Source organism: Mustela putorius, unplaced genomic scaffold (genome assembly GCF_011764305.1).
Source record: "Mustela putorius furo isolate JIRA1106 unplaced genomic scaffold, ASM1176430v1.1 tig00000997_pilon_pilon_pilon, whole genome shotgun sequence".
In the NCBI taxonomy this organism is placed as follows: Eukaryota; Metazoa; Chordata; class Mammalia; order Carnivora; family Mustelidae; genus Mustela; species Mustela putorius.
This window is the reverse complement of record NW_025421527.1, coordinates 975,482-983,990: the sequence shown is the minus strand read 5'-3', so window position 1 is coordinate 983,990 and position 8,509 is coordinate 975,482.

Genomic DNA, 8,509 nt, shown 5'->3' with positions numbered 1-8,509 from the left:
TTACCGTTTTCAGTAAGAATCAAAAAGAAATGAACACTAAATACAGGCTATCCTAAGTTCATTTACTGGTCCTATGAAGTCTTCCTCCCGAATTCCCTCTTTGTCTTGCTCTTGTGCCCAGCGAGCTGGAGAATGTGGTCCAGGAAACTGCGCACTGGAACTCCCGCGCCTTTACCTTACTTTGTCCTGCCTTCATTTCTTCTCTTTAAAAGGTGAATTTCCAGACACACTGAAATTCTGTAGGGAAAACACTGGGCTAACCCAGTGTGGTAACCCTTCGTGCGTGTGGACTGCAACACAGTTCTCGAGGAATCCATCAACGAGGAAGACAGCTGATGGGCAAAGCATGTCTCTTTCCCCAAACACATTGCTGAAGGGCAGGCCCCAGATCACAACGCTTTTCAGACCCTAGTTTTTAATGTAACAGAATTATGAACCTTATACACTGTAATGTTCAGCCTTAAAAAGGCAGGAAATTCGGGCGAATGCCGCAACGTGGATAACCATGAGGGCTCGATGCTCAGAGAAGTAAGCCAGACACAGAAAGACAAGTCGCGAATGACCCCATTTCTATGAGGACTTAGTAAAAATCTTGGAGACAGGAAGTAGAATGGGGGTGGCGGTGGTGGGCCAAGCTGGCTCAGTCCCTTAAGTGCGCGACTCTTGATTTCTGCTCAGGTCATGCTCTCAGGGTCATGAGATCAAACCCTGTGTGGGGCTTGTGTTGGGCGCCCAGCCTGCTTAGGATTCTCACCCCCTCTGCCTGCCCCCTTCTCTGTGGTGGTTGCCCCGCAGTATGGAAGTACTTAATACTGTTGAACTGTGAACTTAAAAAGGGTTCAGATGATAAGTTTTCTGTTATGTGTATTTTGCCACAATAAAAACTTGAAGAAAAACAAGGAGCGTGCACTTCGCCGAGGACTGCCAAGGAGTAGGAGGAAGCCGTCCGGGTGACCGGTGACCGATGCTGGCAGAAGTGGGGAGTGGCCCGGTGCAGGTGGCCGATGCTGGCAGGAACACTCTCGCCTCCGCTTCCCGGCCCTGCAGGAGCTTCTGTCCAGAGCCACCGCACGCAGACACCCCGAGGTCATCCTTCGGGCCTTGCACCACTTCTGACTTTTACTCTTTCCTTTTCCTTTTGTCAGGAACCAGGCACAGCGTCAGTAATTCCCTAAAAAGTCTGGATCAGACGACTGCCATCAGTGCCATCATCATTTTTCGAGCCATTAAAATACGCCAATGTTTTAACTTATTTTCCCAACAACCCCGTGTAAAACTGAGGGCTGGGGACAGAGAAATGTCCAGCTTTAGCCCAGAAGGCTGATGAATGGCCTGTGGGGTTCTCATAAGAATCAAATAGGAGCTGGGTGCTAAGTCCTTAAGTTTTTTTTTTTTTTTTTTTTTGAGAGAGAGAGAGTGAATGAGAGAGCGAGCCGGACAGCACTAGCAGCAGGGAGCGCCAGGCAGAGGGAGAGGGAGACCCAGGCTCCCCACTGAGCAGGGAGCCTGCCCTGGGGCTCCATCCCCAGACTCTAGGATCATGATCTGAGCCAGTTGACTGAGCCCCCAGGTGCCCCTGGGTGCTAAATTCTTACAGGGTCTCACGACCACCTGCCTGTACATCTCACCCACAGTCACTACGGAGCGAAATGATAAGCACCAGAGAAATCTTGCGAAAGCGGTTTTACCAGCAGACCTTCGAAGAAACACTCCTGATGGAACATCTCCTGCTCATCTCCTCCCCCATGAGCAGTAAGCTTGTCACCAACAGCTCAACTCAGCCAAACCTCAGCCCTTTCTGCCCCAGGGGTCCTGTCCCGGAGGGCTACTTCAATAAGTTGCAACCCTAAAACATTTTTGTGACCATCGTGCTTGATGATTTCGCAACAGAATGAGAATAGCATTAGTACATTTACATAAGAGAAAAGGGAAGCCCAGGAAGGTGAAACTGTCTACAGCAGCAGAGCTGGGAAGTTGCAAAACCAGCTGTCACACGGGCCCCAACCAGCCTGTTTCGAAGGTCCAGACTCGGAAATCGAAAGTCTCCTGCCCTCGTTTCATCTGATTGGCTTAATGAGGCGAAAGGGACTTCTTTCCTGTGGGAATTCTCCAATGTTGATTTCCTGATGAGCACGAAGACTCGCAGAGTGCCAGAGGGAGAGGACAGGCAGTCCCTCTTCTGCTTACTCGACCTACTGGACTTATTTTTCATGAAGCATCTCAAGGAACTTTCTCAGCTGAAATGTAATATGCAATGTTGCTTTTGTCTTTTTCAACTACTTTAAAAGAGTATATGCATTGTTTCCTCTCATTTAGAAAAATTTTAAGAAATGAGATAGTGAGAAATTTAGTAATGTGTCCAAGGCCGTAACCAAAGAATTTTGGAGCTGAAATTAGAATCTAGGTCCTCTAGCCATAATTTCAGAGGTCTTTTTTTTTTTTTTTTTTTTTTTAATTACAGAAGGAGTATCTTCTCACTCTAGTAAATCAAACGGAGATGTGCATAGAAAGCCACATGGAGGGTACTTGGGTGACTCAGTCAGTTGGGCATCCGACTCTCGATTTCAGCTCTGGTCGTGCACGATCTTGGGGTCCTGAGACTGAGCTCTGTGTTGGGCTCTGTGCTGAGCGTGAAGCCTGCTTAAGATTCTCTCTTTACCTCTCCCTCTGCTCCTCCCCATCCCCCACTCATGTGTGCATGTGCTCTTGCTCTCTCTAACAATAATAAATTTTTAAAAGGAAAAAAGGCCATACACAGCATTCCGATCTCATTTTCCTTGGGTGAAAAAACCTGTTCTAGTTTGAATAGATTTGGCTGCAAGTGACAGCAAAGCTAAAATAAGAGTGGCTTAAAATATACAGAAGTCGATTTGCCCCTATGTAAAAACCAAGAAGTGCGGGGTCCAGGCTTGTTCAGGGTCTGGGGCACCTTCCAGCTCACTGTCATCCACCTCAAGGGCAGGATCTTCAAGGACTTGAGGATCTAATCTTCAAGTCCAAGATGGCCGTAGTTCCAAAGGGTGCAGAGCAGCTATTTTGAGGGAACGATCTCTAAAACTGTCACACACAGACATTTCCACTTACATCTCATTGTGTCACATGGCCATGCAGAGTTGCAGATATAACAGACCAGAAATACAGTTTTTTATTCTGAAAGGCTACATGTCCAACTAGAAATTATATTCATGTAGGAGTCGCAGGGGGTGAACTATGTTAGGGAACTGTTTCTGGTACCAAATAATCTCTCTCTCTCTCTCTTTTTTTTTCCCCTTTAAGTTGATGTATAACATGCCATTCGTTTTCAGAAGGACAAAATAATGATTCAGTATTTGTATGCTGTGAAATGATCACCACAATGTCTAGTTGACATCGATTTTTTTTTCTTATAAGGACTTTTAAGATCTGCTCTCTCGGGAACTTTCTTTTTTTTTTTTTTTTTTTCCTCGGGAACTTTCAAATGTACAATACGGTGTTACTAACTCTAGTCACCTTCCTGGACCATATCCCTAGAACTTACTTTACAGTGGAAAGTGTAACAGTACAGTGCAATGAACATGAAGGTGTTAACGTGTTTTTGTCTTCTCTGGATAAATACCCAGAAGGGAATTGCTGGACAATACTTTAGTTCTATTTTTTTTTTTTAAAGATATTATGTATTTATTTGAGGGAGAGAGAGATCACAAGTGTGGGGGAGGAGCAGGCAGAGGGGGAGGAACAAGCAGCCTCCCCTCTGAGCAGGGAGCCCAGAGGCAGGGCTCAACCCCAGGACCCTGGGATCATGATGACTTGAGCTAAAGTCAGATGCTTCCCCAAGCGCGCCACCTAGGCGCCCTTGTAGTTCTGTTTTTACTTTTTTTGAGGAAACTTCATACTGTTTTCCACTGTGGCTGCTCCAGTTTACGTTCCCTCCAGCAGTGCACACGCAGGAGGGTCCCCTTGTTCTCCACATGCTCCCCAGCACTTGTTATCTTGTCTTCTTGATGATGGCCTTTCTACCAGCTGCAAAGTGCTACCTCGCTGTGGCTTCGATGTGCATTTCTCTGATGATGAGCGATGCCGGGCATCTTTTCATGGACCCGATGGCCATTGTATATCTTCTTTGGGAAGAATGTTTACTCTCAGATCCTCTGCCCATTCTTCACTTAGAATGTTTGTGTTTTCTGCTGTTGAGTTGTATGAGTTCTTTATATATTTTGAATATTAATTAACCTTCTGTCAGATACATGATTTGCAAATATTTTCTCCCATTTGCTAGGTTGCCTTTTCATTTTGTTGATGATTTCCTTTGATCTGTAGAAGCTTTAGTCTGCTGTATTCCCCCTTGTTTTTCTTTTTTCCTTTCCTTTTTTTTTTTTTCTTGCCTTTGCTTTTGGAACCAGATCCAAAAAGTTATCACCAGGATTGATGTTAAGGAATTTACCATTTATGTTCTCTTCTGGGAGTTTTACAGTCCCAGGTTGGCGCTAAATAATTGTAAGCCCTTGTTACTTATCCTTCCGGATTGTTATGTCTTATTGTACTATGCACATTACTCTGCAACTTGCCTTTTTCATTTAATGTATCTATGAGAGATCAGAGTCCTTGGTTGAAAGAAACACAGACTAACTCCAGCCAATTCAGCAGAAAAGTAGCTCATGAAAAGATGGGGAGAAATAGGAGAAAATTTGACTGCCAAATTTAAGAACTATTTCTTCTTGTTTTGCATAGTAGTGGTGATTGTTCTCCAAAGAGACCACATCTGCATGTCCCATCCCAAAATCTCTTTTGCAATGTGCCCCGGGCATCTGCCCTTTTTCCTCTCCCTTTGAATTAGAGTTGGCCCTGTGACCTGTTTCGACCTATAGAATGGGATGGAAGCACTAATATGTAGTTTCTGGGGTACACACCTGAATAGATCTGTGGCTTCTGTCTGCCTTGGTTGGAACGTTTCTTCTTGGAAGTCAGTTGTCTGTAAGAAGTCCAGTCACCTTGCCAGAGACAGAGACTATCAAGGAGAAAGGCCTAAAGCCATCTTGATTGTTCCTGCTCAAGCCAGACTCCCATCAGAACAGCCCAGCTGAGCCCCAGCCAATCAAAAGAACCTTGGGAAATAGTAAATGATTTTAAGTCACTCAACTTTGAAGTGGTTATATAGAAACTGATAACCAAAACTCAGTGTTTTGGGGTTAACTCAGTCTCTCTTGGTAAATGTTTGGTCTCCTGTTATCCCTCCTAATTATTCATGAAGATTGTACCATGATATTCCACACTGCCTTTCTTTTTTTCCCTCCAAAAGAGTTTATTTATTCATTTGAGAGAGAGCACAAGCAGGGGGAGCAAGAGAGGGAGAAGCCACTCCCTGCTGAGGCTCAATTCCAGGACCTAGGGTCCAGGTGGGGCTCAGTTCCAGGACCTGGGGTCACGGTCTGAGACGGAGGCAGACACCTGACTGAGCCCCCCAGGCGCCCCACCACTGCTCTTCTTAAATGTGATGCTGACACTCCTCCCATTGAAGGGTAGTGTCTATACTCTCTCCTCTTGACTTGGAGGGGTGGGCTTCTAAGATGGAAATGATACGAAGTAAAAAAAAAAAAAAAAAAAGATGGTCTCCTCTGTTCGATGCTCTTGGGATGCTCTCTCTTGGAATCCAGCCACCTGGTGTGAGAAAACCGACTTTATGGCAAGGCCACGTGGAACCTGGTTAAGCCAGCATAACCTCCAAGCACGTGGTGTGACTCCAGGGAATGCCAGCACCAGCCTGTTAAGTCACCTCTAGGTCTGTCTTCCAGCAGAAGTCCCAGACATTTTGGAACAGAAACTGTCCCCATTCTACTCCTTCCCAGTTCTTGCCCCTGGAGCAGTTTGTTACGCAGCAGTACTCAGAACACTCCCTCTGGCGGCAGTGAACATGAACTATCATGGCAACAGAGAAAAGGAGGCAACCTCAGGGCCCTGGGCTGGCTTCTGGGACCTCCCTGCTCTCCGCTATGTTGGCCTTGTTCCTGCGGACCTTTTGCTGAGTTGAGCTGCTCTGCTGGGCCTTCTGGAGTCTGGTCCTGACATTAACTAGCTCACCCATTTTCCTCGCAAAGGGCTTGCCTGATAGGCTGCTCTGTCCCATTCCCTTGTTTACAAAAGACATTTGTTCTTGTCTAGGTGTCCTCCTTGGAAGGAGATGGGAGTTCAGTCTCTTCAGAATCCATTCTTCTCTTCATCTCCCCCAAACTCCCACTGCACCCGGATTAGCTGGAGAGCTGGGTGTTCTTCCTTCCGACTCCCAGGGTTTTTTAATCCATTTCCTCGGGAGCAAGAGGATCTGATTCCTCGGGCACTGGCCCCACTGCAAGGCTTCACGGGAATATTTGGGCATGTCTTGCAGGGGGTGTAGGGAGTTGCAGAACAAGCACTGCTGGTTCCGTGCTGCCTCACTGCGCTGTCCTAAGGGCACAGGGGAGAAGAATGGGGCACAAGTCAGCTGGGGGGATGACAGCTGGAAGGACTGTCACCCCAACAACTCCTCAGTCCAGTATTTATTAGATACAAGATAGCAACAAAGGAGAAGAAAAGGTGATACAATAGCTATTTATGTCTAGCAGGTAAACAAGAAGGAATGTGAGTCACACGCTGGTCACAAGTCTTGCAGGTAAAAGGTAAAGAAGAGGAGTGACGTGCGTCTGGTCCAGGAGCGTGGATTTGCAGGTATACAAGCACACTTAAAGGGACTACCTTAGCAGGAGGCTTTCTCGGAGGTGGGAGAGACAAAGAAGAGGGGAAGCTGGGCGGCATTCCACCCTGAGCAGGCCTGAGCAGGCCAGGCGTTCCCAGCCATTCAGCTTCAAGGATGTGAATCATCCCCTCCGCTAGAGGCCTGCTGCTAGTACGTTTTTCTCAAGGTCACCTTAAGCATGCTTGTGTGACCAGAACAACTCATCAGTTCAAGTTGTATTTTGAGCAGTGTGTCATTCTGAAGGACGGTTATACCTCACCCCGTGGTCAAAGGGGGCAGTCCATCTCTTCCATCCTAGGGTAGGGGGCCACATTCCCTTGTCTGACATGGAGCTCACAGCTGCCCTCTCCAGGGACTCCGGGCCCAAGTGCCTCATTCATTGCGCTGATCTGTCCTGACGCCCCAATTTAAAAAGCGATTTGTGGACATCACTATGAATGACCTGGGTTTGGGTCGTGCCCCATCGCTAGACTGGCACCTCCCATCTGTTGGATTTTGATGGTGATTATCTCCTAAGACTGTTAAAACGATTAACTGGCATTGTGAATCGCTTAGTCTCATACAGGGCAAATGGAAAACAAAAATTAGTTATGATTAAAAAACGTGTATTAGCAAAGTCAAGACTGCACGCTGGAGAACTGCTGCACTCTCCTAAACCAGAACCTTCCGTCGGAACATCCATAGGATCCGTTTACACAGCACAGCTAGATTCGGGATCGGGGTTTAGGGCGCAGACGCAGCAGCCCCCGGGCGCCCCCGGCGGAACACGGCCGCGCCTGAGCGCCGGGTGACCAGGCCCGGGGACCCCTACTCCGCTGGGGGCGGGCCCGCTCTTTCCCAGCGCCTGGGCCCGAGCCACGGACGCCGGGGAGACGCTGCGGGGCGGCGGACTGGGACCTGCCCCTTCGCGTCCCAGCCGCGACCCCCGGCTCGGCCCTGTTCCCTCCCGCGGCGCGTTGCCCGCCTGGCGTCATCCTGCCCTCACTGCCGGGAACCGACACCAGCTCGTCCGCACTTTCCGGTCTTGACTCAGCCTCACTGACGGGAAGCCGACCGACCGCCGGGGCGGCCACCCGAGCGGGGGGCGGGGGTGTCCGCGGGCGGCAGGCGGGCGGGGCACGGGCGTGACTGGGGGAGGGGCGGGGCGTCGGCCCGCGGGAGGCGGGGCCGGATGTGACCGGGGGCGGGGGAGCCGGGACTTCCGCCGACGGGAGGCGGGGTCGGACGTGACTGAGGGCAAGGGAGCGGGGACTTCCGCCGGCGGGAGGCGGGGCCGGACGTGACTTAGCGCAAGGGGCGGGGACTTCCGCCGACAGGAGGCGGGGCCAGGCGTGACAAGGGGCGGGGTACGGGGACGTCCGGGGGCGGAGACATCCCCGACTGCTCCGGGCTCAGCGTCGCTGCGGGTCTGGGTTTTCCCGGATGTTGGGTGAGCTGGGGAGGTTGCAGCGTCGATGTTCCCGGGACGGCTCGTGCGCGAAAGGGGTCAGGGATCAGACGTCACTCGGACGGCCCCGGGAGTAGGAAGGCGAAATCACCGAGTGACGAACTAATTTGGGGAAGTGAACGTTAACGTGTCCCTGTTGGTCTTTGGAATGAAAATTTACGCGTAATCTGCGCTGCTCATCCCGGGATGCCTCATGTCTTGATTCCACTTGAAGTTTGTGTCGCGCTGAACTTTCATCTATTTTATTTTAAAAACATTTGACATTTTGGGGTAGATAATATGTGAACGTAATAAAAACAACTCAACCGTTAACGTGTATGCGAGGAAAAGTAAGTCTCCTTCCTGGCTCTGCCCTC